The sequence below is a fragment of the Balaenoptera acutorostrata genome, chromosome X, assembly GCF_949987535.1.
Source record: "Balaenoptera acutorostrata chromosome X, mBalAcu1.1, whole genome shotgun sequence".
Taxonomy (NCBI): domain Eukaryota; kingdom Metazoa; phylum Chordata; class Mammalia; order Artiodactyla; family Balaenopteridae; genus Balaenoptera; species Balaenoptera acutorostrata.
In genome coordinates this window covers 93,731,549-93,755,293 of record NC_080085.1, presented here as the reverse complement: position 1 = coordinate 93,755,293, position 23,745 = coordinate 93,731,549, and the positions used below count along the sequence as shown (strand labels likewise).

General features: G+C 47.9%; 1 long non-coding RNA gene across 7 annotated transcripts in view; it reads right to left on the bottom strand.

Annotated features, from left to right (window-relative positions):
• Positions 1 to 23,082, bottom strand: part of LOC103019502 (uncharacterized) — a 32,689-nt gene extending 9,607 nt beyond the window's left edge. The window contains exons 1-5 of one of the 7 annotated variants that reach the window (XR_009006684.1): positions 22,588 to 23,082; positions 21,867 to 22,060; positions 17,273 to 17,359; positions 4,466 to 4,637; positions 2,564 to 2,790 (exon numbers count right to left, since the gene is read on the bottom strand). This is a non-coding gene — a long non-coding RNA (uncharacterized LOC103019502). Of the gene's footprint in view, positions 1 to 2,563; positions 2,791 to 4,465; positions 4,663 to 8,329; positions 8,349 to 17,272; positions 17,360 to 21,866; positions 22,061 to 22,587 lie in introns of those variants that run through there. The other 6 variants (XR_009006683.1, XR_009006682.1, XR_009006681.1 and 3 more) reach the window with 6 other exon arrangements.
• Positions 23,083 to 23,745: the final 663 nt, after the last annotated feature.

Below are 23,745 nucleotides of genomic sequence, written 5' to 3'. Positions count from 1 at the left end.
GCGTGTTCATGTGTATGAGGTATTGAGTGTGTTTGTAGGTGAATAAATGTGTAAAGACATTCACAGATGATTGACTGCAAGCAGCACGATAAAGTGAGAGCATATCTGTGTGTGAGTGAATATGTGAGTATTTTTGCTTGTGAGCAGGCAAATGCGTGTGCATAAGTGAATATGTGGGTGTGTCCATGTAAGCAAATACAAGTGTGCCAGTGTGTAAGACTGTTGACTGTGTGAGCCCATTAACATCAAGTATGCCATTGTGTGGGAGTGAATGTGTCAGTGTGTTGATGCCTGTGAAGGAACGTGAGTGATCTTGTGTATGCGATCATATTCATGTGTGCAAGTGAATTCATAAGCACTGTCATGTATGTGAACATGGTATTTCAAATATATCTGGGTGCCTGAACATGTAGATACATGTTCGTATACCAGGGTATCTACAAGTGCTAGTAAACCTGTGAGTGAGTGTGTGAGCATGGGCATGTGAATCTTTAAGCTCGTTTGACTGTGTAAGCTTGTTAATGTTTGATTACATTTGAATGAGTGAACATGTGAGTGTGTATGAATTTATCTGAGTGTATCCATGTGCATGAGTGAAGGTGTGAACTTCATGGTGTGTGAGCATGTTTGTGGGTAAGTGAATATGTGAGCATGCCTGTTTGTGAGTGTGTTCAATGTGTGCATGTGAGTGAATGTGTGAGTCTTACATGTGAGCATACTTGAGTGTGCATGTGTGTGTGAGCGAATGTGTGGGCATCTTCATTCCATTGAGTGAATATGTGACCAAATTTGTGTGAATAAATGACTGTGTAAGCAGAATGTGCTTAAATTTGCCATCTTGTACATTGCTGTGACTAAGGCAACATGCAGGTTTGTTTTGGTGGGCAATTGTATGTATGTGCTTTCTTGCTCAGAGTGGTGTTATTGTTGCTTGAGTTTCCTGCCAACTACTAGTAACAAACAGCCGGGTGGGCCAAGTGATTTCAAAAACAGATTGTACATTTGGCCCATTTCTTTCCCTGTTTATCACAAGGCTGCTGTATTTCAGTGCAGGACTACCTGTTCCACTGCTTCCATTCTAGGGGAAATTTTTCTCGGGCAGCTGTTTGTATAGCTTTAACAGCCTCAGAGAGGTGGCCTCTTGGGAGGTGGTCATGTAACGATACCAATAGATTTCCTCCCAGATTACCTTTGCTACTGGGCTTCTCATTATTGGTCTGTAAGATGTGATGTGTATGTTTTAAGATCCCCCAGAAGAGTAACACTGGGATGCAATTTCCCTCAAGTCTTTCCCAAGTGCTTATTAACGATGGTCTTGGTAAACCTGACAAATTTTGTAATTGTTATAAGCAAATAGCTGTCAATTTGGATGGAAAAACTCCCACGTAGAGACTGGTTAGATTTCTCCATGGGATCAAATATGTTTTCATGAGAACTGTCTTTGCTGTCACACCCAAAAGCTATGATTGGTTACTGTGGGCAGTAAGTGTTGCAGCTGTTGGAGAACCCAGTCCCACTGAGTGTGATGTAAATCTTGAAGTTGGTATTGTAAGAAGGTTAGGTTAGGAAAGAATTCCCAAACTGGATGAAGCTCCTGACTTTTTAGGCATGCCTTGTCCTGGGTATTATGTTGTATACATTCCTTTCCTTGTGTGTGTGTGTGTGTGTCTGTGTGTGTGTGTGTGTGTGTGTGTGTGTGTATAAAATATAACTTCCCAACCGGGGGAAAATTCATGGTAACTTGCCCTTGGTCACTTAATTTCTTTTAGTGCAAACTTCAATACATGGGACTTGTACTAGAGAGAGAGAAATCGTTATAACTACTAAGAAAAGAGACCAATAGTTGTTAAGGTATACGTTTTTGGCAGCGTTTACATTCATCATTATGCCAGGGATTAGTAAGAGCTATAATTTTATCTAATTGTAACCCCATAGAGTTTGTCGGTATGGCTCTGCATTACAGCATTTTTAATATGATTACACTGATCACAAGCATGCTGGCTGTACTACTGGGTGCATACTATCCCTGGGCACGCCTTAAATAAGACTCAAGAGACAGTGGCTCTATTTGGTTAATGGCACTACTTCATAACATTGGGTTTCTTCTGATTTCAGGTAAAAGTTGGCCCTGAGGGTTTAGAAGGCATCTACGAGTCATAAGTGTTATCTAAAGAGTCTAGCTTAGCCAGGATGGGTGTTGCTAGTAGTAGAAGAGACATGAGAAGGTTGCTAGCCTCAGTGTTGGTATCTGTGGTCATGTCAGTAGGATTGACCACCCTGAATAGCCAACAGCGTGGCTCCCATTGTCCCCAATCTGACCTATGTTGTAAGACTCCCTGTTGTGTGCATGTGGTATACTGTTTCCAACAGACCCTGTCAACAGTAGTGTGTGGATTACTAGGGCTGGGTGAACCACCAATAGACATACAGCCAACACTGGCAAGGGCAGTAACTCCTCAGGTAAGAAGGGGCATACAAACAGGGTAGGGATTAAGGTTGGAGGTCACCTGTAGCCATCAGTAGGGGACCTGATTGTCCCTGGGTATTGTTCACATGGGGTTACCTGGTCTGGGAGAGGTTTCGTTCCACCTCCTGGGCTCCACAGTGCCTTTACTGGAGCAAAGTACATGGATGGCAGATAAGGACACCTCTTTCTCCAGAAATTGGCGGGTAGTTTGCTTGGCTTATACTGGATGACGAATGAACACAGGCTAAGGATGGTTTCAGAATCACTGGTCCACGTCAGGTTCTCATCAGGATCAAGAAGGAAGTGGCTAAGCTCCGGGTTTTCTATGAGGGAGAAAGGAAAGATGAAAGTACCAGGTGAAAGTTTCTTTTCGGTGCATGGCAATGCCTGGGCTCCCATGTCTGTGAAAACTGACAACTGGGTTGTGTCTGCTGTGGATGTGACCACCAGCAGAGATAGAAATGTCTCTGCTGGTGGTCTCGTCATTTGTTGTGAATTTAAATATGGTGTAGCTATGCCAGAGGGGTAGGAACTTAATATAATCTGGACCGTGGGCAGTATTTCTGACCACTTGAAGGACCACTGCCCTCCAAGTTCGCTCAACAGCCCTTGATTTAAAAGTTCATCATGGGGCTTCCCTGGTGGCGCAGTGGTTGAGAGCCTGCCTGCCAATGCAGGGGACACGGGTTCGAGCCCTGGTCTGGGAAGATCCCACATGCCTTGGAGCAACTAGGCCCGTGCGCCACAACTACTGAGCCCGCGTGTCTGGAGCTTCTGCTCCGCAAACAAGAGAGGCCGCGACATTGAGAGGCCCACGCACCGCGATGAAGAGCGGCCCCCGCTCGCCGCAACTAGAGAAAGCCCTCGCACAGAAACGAAGACCCAACACAGCCAAAAAAATAAAAATAAATAAATAAATTAATTAAAAGCTTAAAAAAAAAACACAAAACCCCTATCATCTGGGACCCAAATCGATTTCCATAATCATATGTTGCTACGCGGTCACTTAAAAAAAAAAGTTCATTACGTCTGTCCAGGATCCCTGCTACTGGAAGATGACAGGATAGGTGACAAACCCAAGCAATGTTTTCTTGTAATGCCCATTGCTGGTTTGCTTTACAGTGATGTGGGAACTTTGGTCTGACGGTATAACTTGTGCGGCAGTCCCAAGGGCTGTAAAAGCTATTTTGTCAAGCCCTCAATAATATGAGGAGAGGCCTGTGCCTTGCATGGATACACTAATGGAAGGCCTGTATAGAAGGCCGGGAGGTTATGGTAAATTAACTTCAGTGGCAGGGTATGTGGTGATTTTCTCATGGAGTTGCAGCACTGTAGTAGGGCCAGGTTTAGCTCAGTCCAGTAGATCCCATTACCATTTGAGTAGAGGCCTCAGTTGCTCTGCGGGGAGCTTCTGCTATTACCCAGGACATAACAGGAATCTGTTATCAGTTACAGCGTAACTGGCTCTGCTCCAGTAAAGCCTTCAGTTTCAGTAAGGGCTCAGTGTACCTCCACAAGTTGCCTCTCCACTGGCCAATACCTTGGGACTGAGTCTGGGAGTCACGTGTGCCAAAAGCCCACGGACATTTGGTCCAGTGGCTCCCATAAGTGAACGTTAGGGTGGCCGAAACTTCCAATTGTAAGTCCTGCCCTCAGAGCACTAGTGGGAGAGCTGACATGATAGCCTTCTTTAGTTTACCTAGTGCCTGTTGTGGCTCAGGTCCCCACTGAAAAGTGGAGGTCCTAGGGGGGCTCCATAGATGGGCGCCAGCAAATATTTGAGGTTGGCACCAGAATCCAAGCATGCCTACCAAATGTTGGGCCTCCTTTACCAATCTGGGAGGTTGGCTGGAGCACTAGGAGCTTTTCCTTTACCCAGTTGGGACTAGTTTACCCTTTTGAGTTTCAAACATAGCCCAGAAATTTAACAAACTAGGAGGTGCCTTGTACCTTATGGCGGGCAATTGCCCATCCCCTCTCAGGGGGGTGTTCACTCACAGTTGTGATGGTCTGTGACACAGAGTCTTGGCCAGGTCCAGTGACGAGGATGTCGTCGACACAATGCCAGAGCTGAGTCTCTGCAGGACGTGGCTCGTGCCGAGCAGGCATCTAGGTCCCGACTGCAAATCCCATGGGCAATCACGGGGGCATTCATGTACCCCACAGGTCACTGGGAAAAAGGTGTACTGTTGATCCTCAAAGGGGAAGGCAAATTGTGATATTTAACAAAGAGAACATGTGAGCCCAGTCTATGACTCTGAACCATTTACCAGTGTTATTCTGAATGTCATTCATTAAGGGAACAATATATAGTAGAGGGGCTCTAATACAGGGAGCAGCCTTGTTTAACTCTCTCTAGTCTACAGATAGCCTGTACTCATTAGTAGTGGCTTTAAGCACAGGCCATACCACCGAACTCAAAGGTGGGAATCCATAATCCTTTCTTTAAGTAAGTCAGCTAGGACAGGCCATAATCCTTCAGTGCTTTCCTTTTAGTCAGTACCTCTTACACGGGTAGAGGAAGGTGAACTGGCCAGTGCCCACCAGTGGCATCAAAACCTTTGGCTTGTTTCATGAGGTCACCTGCTGACTGAGGAAGCCCATTCCAATAATGGGAAAAGAGTCTCAGAGAACGACCAGCACAGAAGCATCTTTTAGCAAAACTAAGCCCATGTTAAAAGCTAAGCAGATGGGACTTCCCTGGCGGTCCAGCGGTCGACTCTGCACGTCCACTGCGGGGGCCGTGGGTTCGATCCCTGGTTGGGGAACTAAAATCCCGCATGCCACACAAAAAGTTAAAAGAAAAAGCTAAGCAGATAATTATCCCTTCAATTAATTCTCCTCCAAAGCCCGTCATCTCCTGGTGGGGGGGGGGCGGGCGGGGCTTTAAAGTATGAGTGCTTCCTGGGATTAGGGAGCTTTGGACACCTGTGTCCACCAGAGCCAGCCAGTGTTGTTAATATTTTACAGTTTACGTAGTAAAAGGGCTACTGTCGGCCAGAAGAGGCCTGCTTTGAGACCAATGGGTCCTGATGTGGGAGCAGGTCCTTGCCACTGGCAGAGGTCAGGGGCAGACATGGAAGGTAAGCTTGTCTCTGAAGGAAAAGCCTGGCCAGGTAGCAATCTAACTTTAGTCAATATTTTAATTGCTCCACAGATTTACCAGAGATCATCTAATATCTCTGGGCTCCTTGTTCCTTAGGGTCCAACACAACCAACCTCTCTTGTTCATTTCAGGGTTCACGCTTAAGAGTGGCCTGGTTTTAAGTGGTTTATTTGACCGAGGAAGGGGGCAATCCCTCTATGGGTAGTAATTTTGATTTAGGCCAGGTGGGGTATTGTTAACAGGCAGCACTTGACTTTGAGTTGGTCTTTCATGAGTTTCTGTTAAATCCAGGGCAGCTATGTCCTCTTGAATTGTCTCAGCATGAGCCATCACTGTCAGGAAAGAGGACTTACACTTTTCACGAGCGCCCCCTGAGGAACAACGTGGTCGACTCAGGACTAAATTCAGCCTCCTCGAGACCTGGCAAATCACCACGCTGCATGCCATCTGTCGCCTGTTAAGCCCATCCCAACATCCCCAGCTGTTGGAGGCTAATGGCTTTCCTTTAAGAGTTTGCCCAGGATCACTATGAGGCCTAACGTAGGGTGGGCAGCATTCTAAGAAATAAAAATCCACATCAACAAAGTATCTACCTACTTACCTACCTATCTATCTCCAAGGCCCCCTCTGGGACCGTTCCTAGCTTCTGCACTAATTGCGTGAGATACTTCAGTAGGGACACCATTTTCGCATCCCATATTATGGCAGTCAATTGATTAATTACATTCCCTGCTGGGTGGAGCTCACTGTCCAGCAGATTCTATACAGCCAGAGAGCCCTTTTTTTCATTTGGCTCTTAGGCTACGTCCCTAAGGAGAGACTGGGTCTCAGGGATGGGTGAGAGAAAGGATATGTTTCCTCCTCCAACTGAGAACACACCTCACCTCCTTAGCCCTCCCACTTTGTCTTTTCTGTCTTTATTACTTTGTGAGTGGTTACCAACAAAACAGAGGATAAATAACTGTCAGGATGGTATTGCACTGCCTTTCCTTCTAGAGGGCACCAGACCTCTTTTCCCAGGGTTCTCCAATTTGTCTCGACTTCCAAAGGAGTTAAGGCTCCAAGCAAAAACAACAGTGAACAGAGCCCGACACGTCTTGTGGTTTGGAGCATGTGTTCATTAAGACAGCCACCTCCAGGGGCTTCCCCGGTGGTGCAGTGGTTGAGAATCTGCCTGCCAATGCAGGGGACACGGGTTCGAGCCCTGGTCTGGGAAGATCCCACATGCCACGGAGCAACTGGGCCCGTGAGCCACAACTACTGAGCCTGCGCGTCTGGAGCTTGTGCTCCGCAACAAGAGAGGCCGCGACAGTGAGAGGCCCGCGCACCGCGATGAAGAGTGGCCCCCACTCGCTGCAACTAGAGAAAGCCCTCGCACAGAAACAAAGACCCAACACAGTCAAAAATAAATAAATAAATTAATTAATTAAAAAAAAAAAAAAAAAAAGACAGCCACCTCCAGGACTTCCCTGGCGGTCCAGTGGTTAAGGCTCTGCGCTTCCACTGCAGTGGGCACGGGTTCGATCCCTGGTCAGGGAACTGATATCCCACATGCCGTGCAGCCAAAAAAACAAACAAAACAAAACAGACAGCCACCTCCTTCAAGTCCTGGGAGCAGCTGGAATATTAACTTCCGTGCATTCAGTCATTTTAAGTAATGCTTTAGCCCACATCCTTTGGGGAAGGGACTAGAAAGATGCCATCTGCCACAGCAGGTCAGAGTGAGACAGCAGCAGAGACAGGCTAGCTGTTTACAAAGATGTCCTAAGAGACCAGCCTCGGCCTGACGCCTCTGACTTATTGACTCATTTACCTGCCATAGCCACGCCCCGGCCATGAGGATGTCCTCTCACCTCAGAGCACCCCAGATCACCAGCCCAGCTACAGGGAGCCTGTTATGGGATCAGAGGTAGCCCTCTCTTGGTCCAGAGGCCCGCACCCCTCCCCTTTTCCTATGTGGGCCCACAGGTCTTACAACGTCTAGTACCTGCCTAGTGAGGGACCCAGCTGGGTGGGCTGATCTTTCTTGGGGAGCCCAGTGCCTCTGATCCCAAAAACTCCGTTACAATGGCATGGGTTGGCTCAAATACTGCTGCTGCTGCTTGATCAGGCTAATGACACACAGGGAGACACCATAAATACAGATAAAGTGTAATACAGCACAGAGCAACGCCATGCCAAAGTGACATGGGGGAGTTCCACATTTTGAGTCCCAACCACTTAAGACTGTCCAGGATTGTTCTGCCAATGGATAGTCCTCCTGACTGGGTGGACCCTATATTGATTTCTTGACTATCACCCAAATCCTCCACTTTCCTCATCAACACAAGTAATGAGTGCGAGGGATTTAGGGGCTGATCAAAGATTAAAGTATCACCAGAAAGTGGCAGTAGCACAAGATGCCCTTTATCTGGAGGAAGCTTTCACAGCTTTGCATGCATGGGAAGTGTCTTAACAACAGGAGAACTTCCAGAGGCTACCGTGTGGGAGCACCACTCAGGAAAGAAAAGCAGGGGAAATGCCAGGGAAGAGCAGGCTCAGAGAGAGGACTAGTGTGTTTGGGTGATACCACTCAGTAGCATGATGGGGAGCCTCTGGATCGGAGAGTACCAAAGGCCAGCAGTGGTGTGGGGTCTCAGTGGTGTGGGGTCTTTTATACCTACAGGCTTGATCTTATCTATAGCTAACAGGCGCTGGCTGCAGTTCTGCATGGCATGCAAAGCACGCAAGCTCGGAATGGATTAAAATCTACTTACTTGGAATATATTCAAAGCAAATGAATGTGTAAAAATTGAGTTTGGTGCGGCCGGGCTTTTGAGCTGATGGGTTCCAGCCTGCTTGGAAGAAGGAAAGAGAGGCCATCTTTGGCTACTTTACATAACAATGTCCGTGTTGGAGAATGAATGGGTGAGCCTTTTCAAGTACAGTATGAGTGCGTTAATAGGAATTTATTTGTGTGATTAAGTAAATGTTTGTGCATCTTCATATGCAGGAGTGAACAGGTGACCATGTGCATGGATATGAGCATGTTTGTGTGTGTGAGTGAAAATGTACGCATGTTTATTTGCCTGATATTTTTTGGGGGGGCGGGCCATGCTGCACGGCTTGCAGGATGTCAGTTCCCCGTCCAGGGACTGACCCCAGGCCACGGCAGTGAAAGTGCCGAGTCCTAACCACTACACCGCCAGGGAATTCCCGTGTCTGACGTTTTAAAAGTACATCTGACCCTTAAACAACAGGGGATTGAATAGCGCAGATCCACGTATATGCAGATTTTTTCAACAGCAAATACCACCGTACTACACGATACGCGATTACTTGAATCGGCAGATGCAGAACCCTGGATTCGGAGGAACCTCATATACACAGGGCGGACTATACGTTATACGTATTCAACTGCACGTGGAGGGTCAGCACCCCTAACCCCTGTGTCGTTCAAGGGTCAACTCCATTAGTGTATTTGAATGAATGAACCTGTGAGTGTATGTGAGTGAATGTGTGAGGTTCTTGGTGAGTGTGAGCACATTCCTAGTTGGGAGCATGTTAATGTGTATGTGAGGGAATGAGTGTAAGTATGTAAGTGTAAGTGACTGTGACTGAGTGTGTCAGCACATTCTCGTGAAACGTGAGCGGCTATTGTAAGCAAACGAGTGTGTGAGCATGTTCGTGCAAGTGAATGTGACCTTGCGCATGTATATAAGCACAGGTGTGAGAGCGAACGTGGGAGCCTATTAAAATATGAGTTTGTGTGTTGAAGTAAATGGGACTTCTCATATGTATGAGTGAATTCATGAGCCTGTGCGTGGATGTTAGCATACTCGTGCGTGTGTGAGTGAATGTGTGTTTGTGAGCACGTGAAAGTGGAGTAGATTGCTGTGAGTTAATGTGCAAGTGTGTGTGTGGGAGTATATCTGAGCATCTCTATGTGTGTGGGTAAAATGTGTGAACTTCATGGTAAGTGTGAGCATATGCATTTGTCAGAGTATGAGTATGATGCTGTTTGTAAACGTGCTGTGTGTGGGGAAATGTATGAGTACGTGACTGTGAGCATATATGAGTGTGTGTGAGTGAATGAGCAAGTTTGAGGGAGTGCATGTGTAAGCATGTTTTCATGAGTGAGTGAATGTGTAACTGTTCATTTGTGTAAGCTTGTTAACGTGTGAGTGTATTTTTGTGAATATGAGAATATGCTTGTGAGTTTGAGTGTATCTGTGTGTGAAGGTGTGAGCTTTGTGATGACTGGAGAAAATCTGTGTCCAAGTGAATGCATGAAAGTGTTGCTGTTTGTGAGCATGTTACTATGCACGTATAAGTGAAACTGAGTGTACTGTTGTCAGCACACAGGAATGTCTGTATGTGAATGACTTTGCAAACATGTTCACGGGTTAGTGGACATGTGAGGATTTTGTGTGAGTGAATGTGGGTATGATCATATATGAGTGTGTCTATGCATATGAGTAAAGTTGGGAGTATGCTCGTGAGTCAGTGAATATGCTCCAGTGTTAGAGAATTTTTGGCTGTGTGCATGTATCTGAGCATTCCTCATGTCTCAGTGAATTTGTGAATGTGTTCATGTGAAGAATACGCTGTGGATGTGAGTGAACAGTGATCACACTTGTATATGTGAGCATGTTCATGTGTGTGTGCGAATGATTATATGTAAGGATGTCTATGCGGGTGAAGGAATTTGCAACCGTGTTTGTGTGGGCGACTGAGTGTTTGTGCATGTGAGGGTGTGAACATCTTACGGATAAGTAGGTTCACGCACGCAAGTAAGTGTATGAGTGACACGGTGTATGTGAGGCATACTCGGGTGGGTGAGTGAATGCCTAACCATGTTAATTGAGTACATCTGTATTGGAACGAATGTGTGCACGTGTCAGCGTGTCTAGGAATGGGAGTAAATCTGTGAGCAGGTTCACTTGAGTGAACGTGTAACTTGTGGATGTATGTGAGCATGTCTGTGTGTAAGAGTGAATGGAGCCTGTTCATATGTCAGTGTGTTAATGTGCGTTTGTGTGTGTCTGTGTGTTCACGTGTATGAGTGAATTTGTAAGCATGTGCATGATGGTAGCATGTCCATCAGTGAGTGAATGTGGAACCGTGTTCATTTTTGTGAGCCTGTTAATGTGTGCATCTATTTCTGAGTCAACACATGAGTGTATGTGTATGTGTGAATGTTGATCAGATGCATGTACATGACTGTGTTAATGAGGGTACCTGTGAGTTTATGAGCAGGTTCACTGTCTGCATATGTAAATATCTTCATGTCTGTGTGCAAATGACTGTGTGAGTATATATCTGTGATCATGTTCCTGTGTCTGCATGAATGTGTAAGCTTATCATGTATGTTCATGAATGTGAATTTATGCTTTGCACATGTGTTTTTGTACATTTGTGTGTGAGTAAATGTGCAAAAAAGTTTATGTCAGTAAATGCGTGAGCATATAAATATATATATATATATATACAAATATGTGTGCATATTATTAAAGTGCAAGTTTAAGTGAATATAGGAACATGTGCGTGTTAATGAATATGTAAACATGCTTGTGTGTAGGGGCATGTTCATGTGTGTGTTCTGTTGTGTGAGGCAATGTGATTATGTTTGTGTGTGATGAAAAGTGTGTTCATTTGTGTGGAAGTGATAATGTGAGCATGTCTATGTGCAACTGTGAGTGCGTGAGTATATGTGAGTTTGCGTGTGAGAGACTGTGTGAGTGAATATGATCCTGTCTATATGTGAAAGTGTGATCGTGGCCATGTCTGTGCATGAGTGGTTTTGGGGTGAGTGTGAATGTTGTTTTTTAAATAAATGTGAGAGCATGTGTGTTTATGAGCGTGTAGGCTGTGTGAATATGTGAACGTGTTCACCTGTGTGAACTTGTTCATGCGTGTGTGATGTGTGTGTGTGTGTGCGCATGTTGTGTTTTAAGTAAATGTGAGAGCATGTCCATGTGTGAATGTGTGAGTGGAGGTAGGGAGTGAGTGTGTGTGAGTGTGCAGTCATGTCCGTATGTAAGCCCATGAGAATGTGGGTGTGTTTATGTGCGAATGTGAGTGAAAGTGGGAGTGTCCACTTGTTCGTGAGATAACGTGAGCACGTTTGTGTGTCTGGGAATGTTAATGTTTAAGTACGTTCACGTGTGGGTGAATGTCTGAGTATACTTGTGTGTTTGAGCATGAACATATGCGAAAGGAAGTTTGAACACGTTTCTGTTTTGAGCATGTTAATGTGAAAGTGCGAAAGTTCGTGTTTGTGTTTAAATGAATTTGTGTGTTCATTCATATCTGAGTGTGTGAGCATGTGCATGTAAGGGAGCATGTTCATATGTACAAATTAATGTACGAACAAGTTGGTGTGTGTGAAGCTATTAATGTGTAATTATTTTCCCTGTGTGCAGCTGAATGTGTAAGCAAGTTCATGTATGTGAGCACGACGAACAATGTTAAGTGAAGTTGTGAGTGTATGCGGGTGTGTCTGTATATGCGAATTAATCTGTGAGCAAGTTCATGGGAGTGAATATGTCAATATGTTTGTTTGATCGTGTTAATGTCTTCTTGTGCTCATGAGTGTCTGAGCAGCTTTGTGTGTGTGATCGAAAATAAGGATGTGCAGTTATGTGAACATTTTCCTTTGTGTGAATAAATGTGTAAGGTTTTTGTGAAAGTGTGAATATGCTCATTCAGTGAATGCGTGAATATGGGTATCTGAGTGAATGAACATGTTCGAATATGTGTAATTGTATTGAAATGTGTGTTAATATGTGTACATTCATGAATGTGACTACATGATTGTATTCATGTGTGGATTAACATATGAACATGTTCGGGTGTGAGTAAATGGAGGAGCAGTTTTGTGTGTGAGAAGATGTTCATGTTGGTGAAAATGTTAACATCTTACTTGGCATGACTGTGTGAGCGTCCTGTGATTGGACATGAGTGCATCTAGGTGTGAGTGAATGTGTGAGCATGCTTGCGCATATACGTGTGTTAATGTGAGTGTGCTCACTCGTGTGAATGAATGTGAGGATGGGCTCCTATGGGGGACTGAATGCGTGAATGTGTTCGTGTGGGAATGACTGTGAGCCTGTAGGTGTATGTTCACGTGCAAGTGGGAATGAATGCATTATTTTATGTGTGTGAGACAGCATCAGTGTGTTCATGTGTGTGAGTGGATGTGTGAGTATGAGTGTACGTAAGCATGTCTGTGTGCGAGTGACTGTGAGTTTGTGAGTGGATGTTATTGTGTCTGCCAGTGTGTGAGCATGGTCTTGCGTGTGACTGAGTTAATATGCACGCACATGTGAGAGCATGTTCATTTGTGTGAACGTGTGAACTTGTTCACGTGTGAGTGATTGGTGAGTGTGTATGTGTTTGAGCACATTTCTTTCAGTAAATATGCAGGCATGTCCATGTGCGAGCATGATCATGTGTGAGTGAATGCAAGTGTATGAGTCTCTCTATGTGTGAATGCACCAGCATGTTCCTGTGTGAAAAATGTGTGAGCATGTCCGCATGTGTGAACACGTTGATGTGAAAATGTAAGAGCGTGTGTAAGTATGTTCGTGCGTGAATGTGTGTGTCAGCATGTGAGTGTGTTTGTGTAAGTGGAAAGAATGCTTATATGTGTTACAGATTTAATGTGTAAGTGTGAGTGAATGGGTGAGGATGCGGTTGAGTGTGTTTCTTTTTTTTCAGGACCCCACGTCCATATAGTGAACTGTACGGCACTGTGCAGAAAGAAGTTTTCATTTTCTATTGGCTCAAAGCTGTCTTTAACCAGCTCTACAGCTAGGCCACATTATTCTCTGTGTATTACATCACACTGCTGCTATAGAAACATGTGTGACTCCTGTCATTCAACCCGCTGGCTTCACTGCAGGATAACTGCCCAGAAACTGAGCTGCAGAGAGAGAAATGTGTTACTCCAAGCCTAATGCTTCAGAAAGCAAAGTGCTATTGGGAATAATTGCCTGAATGACACCTGAGAAGTAAATGGGTTTCTGTGTTAGGGCAAATCCCAGACTCCAGCATTTAGGGTCGCTGTGAACAAGCCCCAGCAATGTGCTATGTAGGGACAGGGGTTCCTATAAACACAGTCCTTTATTACAACCTTTCGGACCCCTCACATGCCTTTAGAGAATGGAAGCTGTGTAAGACAGTTAACAAACCCCAGCAGGGCCAGGGAGCCAGGGACCCCACCAATCCCAGGGTCATACGTCTCACTCTAGAAAATTCAGTGCCACTCAGGCAATTCCATCCCTTTTGGTGGAATCCGGAGGACCCTAAAGGGCCAGCACAGAGCCCTGCCCAAGGGCTCCCAGCTAAAACAGCAATTGGGAGCTCAAATGCAGTCCACATTCCCCTCATCGAGCCACGTGCCCTGGCACCGAAATGCAGCCCAGAAGATGGGAAACTCATTCTACTTTACCTGCCCAGAGGGGCCGCCTTATGTGCTAGCATTGATCAGTGTGAGAACTCAGCTAAAGTATCCAAACATCTCTAAAAGGAAAATTAAAAGTGTTACAGACTGGGCTTCCCTGATGGTGCAGTGGTTAAGAATCCGCCTGCCAATGCAGGGGACACGGGTTCGAGCCCTGGTCCGGGAAGATCCCACATGCCGCGGAGCAACGAAGCCCGTGCGCCACAACTACTAAGCCTGTGCTCTAGAGCCCGCGAGCCACAACGACTGAACCCGTGTGCCACAACTACTGAAGCCCATGCACCTAGAGTCCGGGCTCCACAACAAGAGAAGCCACTGCAATGAGAAACCCGTGCACCTCAACAAAGAGTAGCCCTGGTTCGCCGCAACTAGAGAAAGCCCACGCGCAGCAACGAAGACCCAACACAGCCAAAAAATAAATAAAAGTAAATAATTTTTTTTTAAAAAGTGCTACGGACTGCATGTTTGTGTACCCTCCAAAATCCATGTTGAAAGCCTAACAGTGTGATGGTATCTGGGAGGTAATTAGGCTTAGATGAGGTCATGAGGGTGGGCTCCCCATGATGGGATTAGCGCCCTTACAAGAAGAGGAAGAGACACCAGAACTCTCTCTCTTTCCACCATGTGAGCACACAGCCAGAAGGCAGTCATCAGCAAGCCAGGAAGAGAGCTCTCACCGGAAACCAAAATGTCCAGCCCCTTGGTTTTGGACTTCCCAGCCTCCAGAAGGATAAGAAATAAATGTCTGTTGTTGCCACTCAGTCTATGGGATATTTGTTATAGTGGCCAGAACTAAGACAGGAAGCCTCCAGAGAGGGTGCCTAAATCCCATCTTTGCAGTGATGACCTCAGCTCCATAACCTAACACTGTCCTCCCTGATGAGCTCAGGAAGGCAAGAAAAGTTGTGCGGGTAACCACTTCCCTTCCTCTTTGAACTTCACTGCTCCAGCTTCTCTCTCTCCCCAGTGTCTATCACAGGTTCAGGCTTCACAGGAAAGACGAAGGAAGGAAGAATAAAAAATGTCTCATTTATTCCTTCACCCCACGATATGGGAGTGCCGATGTCATACCAGGTGCTGGGCTGGGCAGAGCCCTCAGGCAGCTGCTTTTCACAACACTGTGGCTTCCAGTTCTCTTGCCCAGACGGAAGCCGCTTTGCTAGCGTTCCCTGGCTCCTCCTCCTCCTCTTCTCACTGCCCCTTCCTTCTCAAGGGAAAATAAAGCTCCTATTTGAACCTGAACAGGACAAAGTTCCCAAGGCTTCTGCTTGTGAACTTGTGGGGGAAGAGGAAGAACGGGTTAAACCCTGAGGCTCTCCTCCACCTGACACACAAAGAGAGGTTCGACTCAGTCGAGTGGGAGGCCTCACAGGGAGATCTAGGGGTCCCTAAACTCTGAGGCACTTGGCCCAATCTACCTGAAGCCCTGCTTGAGAAGAGGAATGGGTGTGATGGCAGGTGACTCTCACAGGGTAGGTGCCACTGCCTGGATCCTGCTTGCGGCTGATAACCTCACAGACCTGGGGATGGACTCGGGCTCAACTTGCCCGTGGAGCAGGCAATGGTTCGAATGGGTTTTCAGTGCTCTTGACACTACCACTTATCTCTAGGCAGTGTTCTCCTTCCTGTCCTCACTGTTCTTTACCCTCACCCCTCATCCTCTCTGTCCTGACTTCTCTACTCAACTCTGTCCAGTGTCGGCTCTCATTCTCCTGCTGCCTCTTTCTTCCTTCGATTAAAGCAATTCAAAATGTAATCCGGTACGTTCACTCCTTGATTCCTAGAGTCTCACTCTCTTCCGGAATCAAGTTGCAAATCTCTACCCAGGTGCTCTTTTCTCCCAGCGTGACGCCCCCAGCAACTTTAACCTTGCCCCCGTGGTACCTATGGGCCCCTGGCAGATGCTCACCTTCCTCTTCTCCTGCCCCCCTGGGCTGAGCTTCCTTCCTCTCCAGAGCGTGCTGCAGTGGCAGGCCAGGCAGGGAAGATACCTCCTAGGACACACACCTTGCACCAAAGCGTTCTGCTTTGTTCTCCGCTTCCCTCAGCCTTGCCACCCACTCCATTCAGAGAGCAGCTACCCCACCTACTGGCCTCCCTGCTCCCCAAATACACACACACACGCACACGCATGCGTGCACATGCGCACGCGCATGATTTATAAAGACCATGCTGATTGCGGTGTGCTGAATGGATTAGAGGGACCAACACTAATGTTAGGGAGACGAGAGGTTGGGAGGTTGTTGCAGAAATTCCGTAGGAAGATGCCCAAGGCCTGATCTGGGGGTGGCTCATGATCAATAGAGAGATAAGAACAGAGTTGGGATGTTTTCTGGAGGTAGAACCAATACAGCCTGGTGGGAGTTGAAGGCTTGGGGGGCAGAGGGGCAAGCACCTGGGGCCCGGGTAGGTGAAGTAGACTGGACAGAGACCATGTGCTCAGTTTTGAACACACTCCATACGGTGAGTACTCGGGGTGCAGAGAAGGTGTGCTCAAGTGCCCTCCCCATAGAGCCTGACAGGTGGAGCAGAGAATTCTACCTTGAGCACCACAGCGCCCTCCGGCCTGCACACCCATTTGTGGGTAGAGCTCCTCCACTCACACCAGGGAGTGTACTTCAGTTGTGGGACCTTCTCAAGGGAGTGTGGAGCGAGCAGAAGGCCTCTTGCATGTGAAGCCAGAGAAGTGGGAGAAATTCCAGGGTCAGAGCAAAAGGCCTGGAGGTTGGGAGCCCAGGAGTACCCCGACTGCAGGTCTCTGCAAGTCAGGAAGGTGGGATCTCGAGAGGCAAAGGTGTAGAGCCTGGGAGAAGGCCACTGGTAAGCTTACGTGGTGGGCTGCCTTCCTGTGTTTCAGCACTACTCAACTTAACAGAAAAACCTCAGGTGTCTACACGTGAATTTATCTACAAAACAGGAACAGACTTACAGACAGAGACAACAGCCTTGGGGGTGCCAAGGCGGCGGCGGGGTGTGGTGTAGGGGAGGGAAGGATTGGGAGTTGGGGACTAGCAGATGCAAACTGTTATATATACAATGGATAAACAACAAGGTCCTACTGTATAGAACACAGAACGATATTCAATATCCTGTGATAAACCATCATGGAAAAGAATATGAAAAAGGATATATATATATATATATATATAAAACTGAATCACTTTGCTGTGTACCTGAAACTAGCACAACATTGTAAATCAACTATGCTTCACTAAAAAAAAAAAAAACCCTCAAGCGCCTATAAGCGGTTTACCTCCAATATGTGGGCTCAGGTGGATACCACATCCCATCAGCATCCTGTCCAAGACCTTCTGAACCACTTTCATTTGCATAGTTTTTGCTGAAACAGAGAAGTCACCGGTCATCAGGAAGGCCACATTGCTTCCCAGAGAACAAACAGCAGAGAATACCGCAGCTGTCACCTTTCCAGGGCTTTCCCTTCTCCTGCACACATGCAGACACGTATAGTCATATGTGTACACATTCTCTCCCCCACCCCCTTCTCTCCCCACAGTGAGTCAGCCAGAAGCACCCAGTGAGGAAGACTCCTCCTCCCCCTCCCCAGCTTTTATCCAGAGGATGGGGCACAAAGACTGGGTCCATGTTACCAAGCAGGATGAGGGGCTGGGGGAAGCGGGGGCAGGCATTCTGGGAAGTGGAGAGGAGAGGAAGCAGGCAGGGGGCAGTCCTCAAAAATGCATTACCTCAACCCCCCTAAAGAGCCCCAGTTTGTAATCAGCAATGGACACAGCTCTCCAGGTCGGTGGCTGTCCTTCCAGGGGCAGCTGATTGCCCCAGGAAAAGTACTCTTCCACCCTCAGTGCCCTCCTGAGCTGAGCTAACAAGTCTACGCCCTCCAGCACAAAGTCACATTTCCCCACCTGGGCATTTTCTTGTCATACCCATGTCAACCTTGCTCTTGTACTCCTCTGTTTTTAGGGCTGGGCATATGGCTTGACACAGACAGAGCACCTTCTGGCCCTCGCCCAACAAAGTCATTTCACACTCTTAGGCCTCAAGGCTGTCTTCTCAAAGACGTTCATTCTGGGAGCTGGCATTTCTCTCACTAATCATGGATTTCCAGCCTGGAGACGTCTTGGCTGAGCATACGCAAGTAGCCAGCCAGAGCCCTGCAGACAGCTGGCCTTTCCAAAGCTCTCTGACGTGCTCACCCAACACACCTGAGACCTTCAGCAGGGCTGTTTCCTCCCAAAGGGCATGGGAATGGGAACAGGCCCTGAGCATCACTGTGACCCTAATGTACTCTCACACGTTGACCAAGGAACATCAGTCCCTGCAGTGTGCGTGTGTGTTCACTATATGGCCTATAAAGTCACCACAAGTAATGAATCAGTGACTACTAAACCACTGCTCCTAGGGGAAATACAGGGTTAGGTTCCTGCGAGCCTCTGGTTACAACACTTTCATCAACCAATCAATATATTAACTTGTTTTATGTCTGTTTCTGTTTCAATTTACAATTTAATCCAACTAGAAATCCAGAATTTACTAAAAGAATTTATATTAACAAAATGCTAAAAGCACCTTCCAACAAAAAACTCTAGAATCTGTCCAAGTCTAAATCACTGGACACTCCCAGTAGTGTCTCCAGAGGTTCCTTCATTGTTGAGGCTTTAGTAACCTCTGCTCATGCCCCCTGGCATCTCTGGACCACACATGATGGCTGTAAGTTGCCCATGGGCTACTGAGGCAAGAAACTGCCCTTCTTGGCCTTGTATTATAAACCATTAGCGTGGCAACTGTCAGCCACATACCGGGCCATCCTCAGAATAGAGGTTCTCACAGACCCTGAGCCTGTGACCCTCTGTACCCAGGTGCCCAGTATGCCTTAGATCATGGAATCAGCACCCCAAAACCTCAGCATGTTTACTGAGGCCTCCTTGACACCAGATAGCTTTCTGGCATATCTTTCTTGCAAGAGGGCATGGCCTCAGCTGTCCTTAGTCCCTTGCCAGATGAGATAGTGGTAGAAGAAGTCACTCCCCTCCCAGACCTCTTGGCTACCTGGGGAGCCTCTTGGAATCAAGTGAGTGGGCAATATTGGGCATTGTACACTACATATGGTATTGTCACCATCATCCATATTACTGCTTTCGATCCCTTAACCAATATGCCTATGATAGAGGACAGGACCAAAGCGTCAGCACAATTGACCAAACTACAGTCATTTAGTACTGGATGCCCTGGCTAACAAATGGGCCCATCTGTACGTTTTTATAAACTCTTGGGCCATTGCCTAAACGTTGTCCCCTTTGAGGTAAAGAACTCTGGGAATCACTTGCCTCACAGATACCCAAAATATAGATCAAGATGTTAGGGACTGACAGAATGGCCATCATCAAAAAATCTACAAACAGGAAATGCTGGAGAGGGCGTGGAGAAAAGGGAACCCTCTTGCAATGTTGGTGGGAATGTACATTGATACAGCCACTATGGAGAACAGTATGGAGGTTCCTTAAGAAGCTAAAAATAGAACTACCATACGACCCAGCAATCCCACTACTGGGCATATACCCTGAGAAAACCATAATTCAAAAAGAGTCATGTACCACAATGTTCATTGCAGCTCTGTTTACAATAGCCACGACGTAGGAGCAACCTAAGTGTCCATCAACAGATGAATGGATAAACAAGATGTGGCACATATATACAATGGAATATTACTCAGCCATAAAAAGAAACGAAATTGAGCTATTTGCAGTGAGGTGGACAGACCTAGAGTCTGTCATAGAGAGTGAAGTAAGTCAGAAAGAGGAAAACAAATACCGTATGCTAACACATATATATGGAATCTAAAAAAACCAAAAATGGTCATGAAGAACCTAGGGGCAGGACGGGAATAAAGACGCAGACCTAATAGAGAATGGACTTGAGGACACGGGGAGGGGGAAGGGTAAGCTGGGACAAAATGAGTGAGTGGCATGGACTTATATACACTACCAAATGTAAAACCGAAAGCTAGTGGGAAGGAGCCGCAGAGCACAGGGAGATCAGCTCGGTGCTCTGTGACCACCTAGAGGGGTGGGATAGGGAGGGTGGGAGGGAGGGAGATGTAAGAGGAAAGAGATATGGGGATATATGTATATGTATACCTGATTCACTTTGTAATAAAGCAGAAAGTAACACACCAGTGTAAAGCAATTATACTCCAGTAAACATGTTGGTAAAAAAATGAATAAATAATGATATGGACTGGGACTTCCGTGTTGGCGCAGTGGTTAAGAACCCGCCTGCCAATGCCGTGGAAATGGATTCGAGCCCTGGTCCCGGAAGATCTCACATGCCGTGGAGCAACTAAGCCCGTGCGCCACAACGACTGAGCCTGAGATCTAGAGCCCGCGAGCCACAACTACTGAGCCCGCATGGCACAACTACTGAAGCCCGCGCACCTAGAGCCCGTGCTCCATAACAAGAGAAGCCACTGCGGTGAGAAGCCAGTGTACCTCAACGAAGAGGAGCCCCCATTCGCCGCAAGTAGAGAAAGCCCATGCGCAGCAACGAAGACCCAACACAGCCAAAAGTAAAATAAAAAAAAAAAGATGTTATGGACTGAATTCTGTTCCCCCAAAATTCGTATGTTGAAGCCGTAACCCCGAATGTGACTATATTTGGAGATATGGCCTTCAAGGTTAAACGAGGTCATAAGCTTGAAGCTCTAATCCAATAGGGGGGTGTCCTTATAAGAAGAGCAACAGACGCCACAGAGCTCGCCCTCTCCCCACACTGAACAAAGAAAAGGCCATGTGAGGACACAGTGAGAAGACAGTTGTCTGCCAAGGACAAAGGTCTCACCAGGGTATAAATTCTTTTTTTTAAAAAATAAATTTATTTATTTACTTTTGGCTGCATTGCGTTCGTTGCTGCGCGGGCTTCCTCTAGTTGCGGCGAGTGGGGGCTACTCTTTATCATGGTGCACGGGCTTCTCATTGCGGTGGCTTCTCTTGTTGCAGAGCACGGGCTCTAGGCGTGCAGGCTTCAGTAGTTGTGGCACATGGGCTCATCAGTTGTGGCTCACGTGCTCTAGAGCACAGGCTTAGTAGTTGCGGCGCACGGGCTTAGTTGCTCCGCGGCATGTGGGATCTTCCCGGACCAGGGCTCGAACCTCTGTCCCCTGCATTGGCAGGCAGATTCTTAACCACTGGGCCACCAGGGAAATCCGGGATATAAATTCTTTTAGCAAATTCTAGATTTCCAACTGGATTAAATTGTGGACCGCTGTATCAATTTACATTCTTTCCTCCCTCTGTAGCCAAGTTTTTTGATTTCTTTCTTTCTGATTCCATTTGCTTGTTTGTTTGTCACTGGATATAGTTTGTGTGTGTGTGTGGGTGGGGGGGTGTCCTGCCTAATCTGCTCATATTTATAGATTTCTTCCTTCAGACAGCATCAAATCAGTTTCATAAGGGTTAGGGGCCTCTCCTGTGGCAATGGTTGCTTAATAAGTTTTAAGGACTCTGGCTTAAGTTGGCTTTAATTTCATCACCGTGTCACAAAAGTGCCATGGTTGCTCTTCCCTATCATTAGGATGATCAGGATTTTCACTGCAACACAGGCATAGGCAACAGAGTGGCACAGCAGAAGACTGCTGGGCCCCCAAGCCAGAGGTGGGTGGACTGAAAACATCTTCTGCTAGGGTGCTGCCACTTGCGCTGCATGGAATTATTATTATTATTATTTTGTCTTTTCTCTCTGTACAGATTCCCTCAGAATATTTTAGATTTCGAGCAGTGCAAATTTACAGCTGTGGGTTTTATCTCCATCTAATCATGAGTGGTCCAGACCTTCTGGGTGGTTATGGGGACAGGGTCGGAGGCCCAGTGACCCACCTCTTGGGCAGCCCAGGAGAGGAGGACATCGCAGGCCATGCAGGACACATGGGGGTTGCATTCTGGAACGGCGTGAACCAGAAGGGTCTGTGGGAAGCGGGCTTTGCAGTATCACGAGGGTGAGGTACCCCCTGGTTCCTAAGCAAGGATGTGATTGGCTTGCTTGAATCGTTCTGCTGGCTGACAAGCAAACACTATTCAGGGATAATAAGCAGGAATGCATCCGGTGCATTTAATAAGAAGCGTTGTTGCTAGAGGACCCTATCTGGCGGAGCAGAGTGGGGAGCGGAATCTGGGATTAGGCCGGTCGAGGCCCTCCCAGTTTTACCAGCCGTCCACTCAGCACAGAATACTGCCTTTAGCCCTCACCGCACCATCACCCCCTCCCCGCGCACTCACACACAGGGGCCAGTACACCTGGCTGAGGAGAACTCAGTCCCTGGAGATGGAGGGGTGGACCCTGGGGCGGTAGTTCCCCGAACCCCGCCACTTCAGCGCTATTAGGCACCACAGCAACAGAGGGGCTGAAGCAAGGGGGCTCCATCGCAGCTGGTCGTCCCCATCCCCACCACCAACTCCTCTAGGGACTGGCCAGCAGGCAGCGCGCGTGGGCAGCGGTTCAAAAGCGCAGGCCCACATCGGCTCCAGCCGTCTCCTTCTAAGAGGTCGCCCACTCACCCACCGCCCTCCCAGCTCATGGCAGCCTGGCGACCCCGCTTACCAATCGAAGAAGTCCAGAACGACGTCAGGAACATCAGACGAGGAGAGGTTAGAAATCAAAGCGGAATTTCCAGCTGGGTTTCCGGTCGTCGCCCTCCAAGGGCCGGGTCCTGATGAGCAGCAGGAGCACAGCGGCCCGCCGCATGTCGGGACGCCGTAGCTCCGACCGTCGGAGAACCCTGGAGACCGCTGGGGACCGGGAGGAAGAGAGACGAGGGGGCGGAGCGCAATAACCAAGAGGAGCGGGGCGAGGAGCTCGTGCTTCGGCAAAGAGCCGCCTGTAAGGTGAGAACATCGAGGCCAAGGGGAGTGGGGAGGGTGGGGGTCGACCAGCGGCCCTGAGCAAGGGAGCGGCAAGAAGAGCAGCAGCCCAGCAGCTTCACTCCACGCAGCAACCGGACCACGCACCCAGCCGCTGCCCAGAGCGCGGGGTCTGAAGCACGTCCGGCTGCCGCTGGGCGGGCCCCAAGCCCGGCGCACAACTGGCTCCGCCCACCCCGACGGCAAGCGAGCTTAGCCAATCCGGCAGGCGCCGGGACCCATTGAACGAGATGCGCGGTCCCGCCTCCTACCACAGCCTGTGCGCCGCCCAGCCCTCTGCTCCTTCTGGCGTCCGCAGTCATTCCTTGGTCAGCCCCAGCTCCAGCTCCCTGGCAGCTGGCGAGCTGGGCCGGGGGTCGGCGGCGTGGGGCACCCCGCCCTGCGCCTCCCCTCTGCAAAAACGCAAAATGTGCTTTTCACTTGAAACAGCGTATGCCCAAGAGTTTGCTTTTTGTGGTGAAAGGAGTAATTTGACCGCCCGGGCTGAACCTGCAGTTTGAAAGATCTGGACACCTTTGAGGAATCAGGACATAGTTGACTGGTGGTCATTCCCAGACCCTCGGGCCTCCAGTGAACCAGAGCGCCTGTCCTCTGGAAGGGATAGAGGAGGTTCAACCTGTGCATTTCGTGGCCCGGCTCTGGCCCGTCATCAGGACAGAAATTGGGCTCCAGGAGCCCCCCTCCCATAGCTAAGGGATGCACAGTTGAAGTGAGGGTTCTTGGCTGCCAGCATTGAAGGGGAAAAGAAGGCAACGGTCAGTGTATCGGATCTTCAAGGCAGTGAGCCCCTGGAGAGCAGGCCACTGTAATGCTCCAGCATTCTGGCCCCAGCATGTGG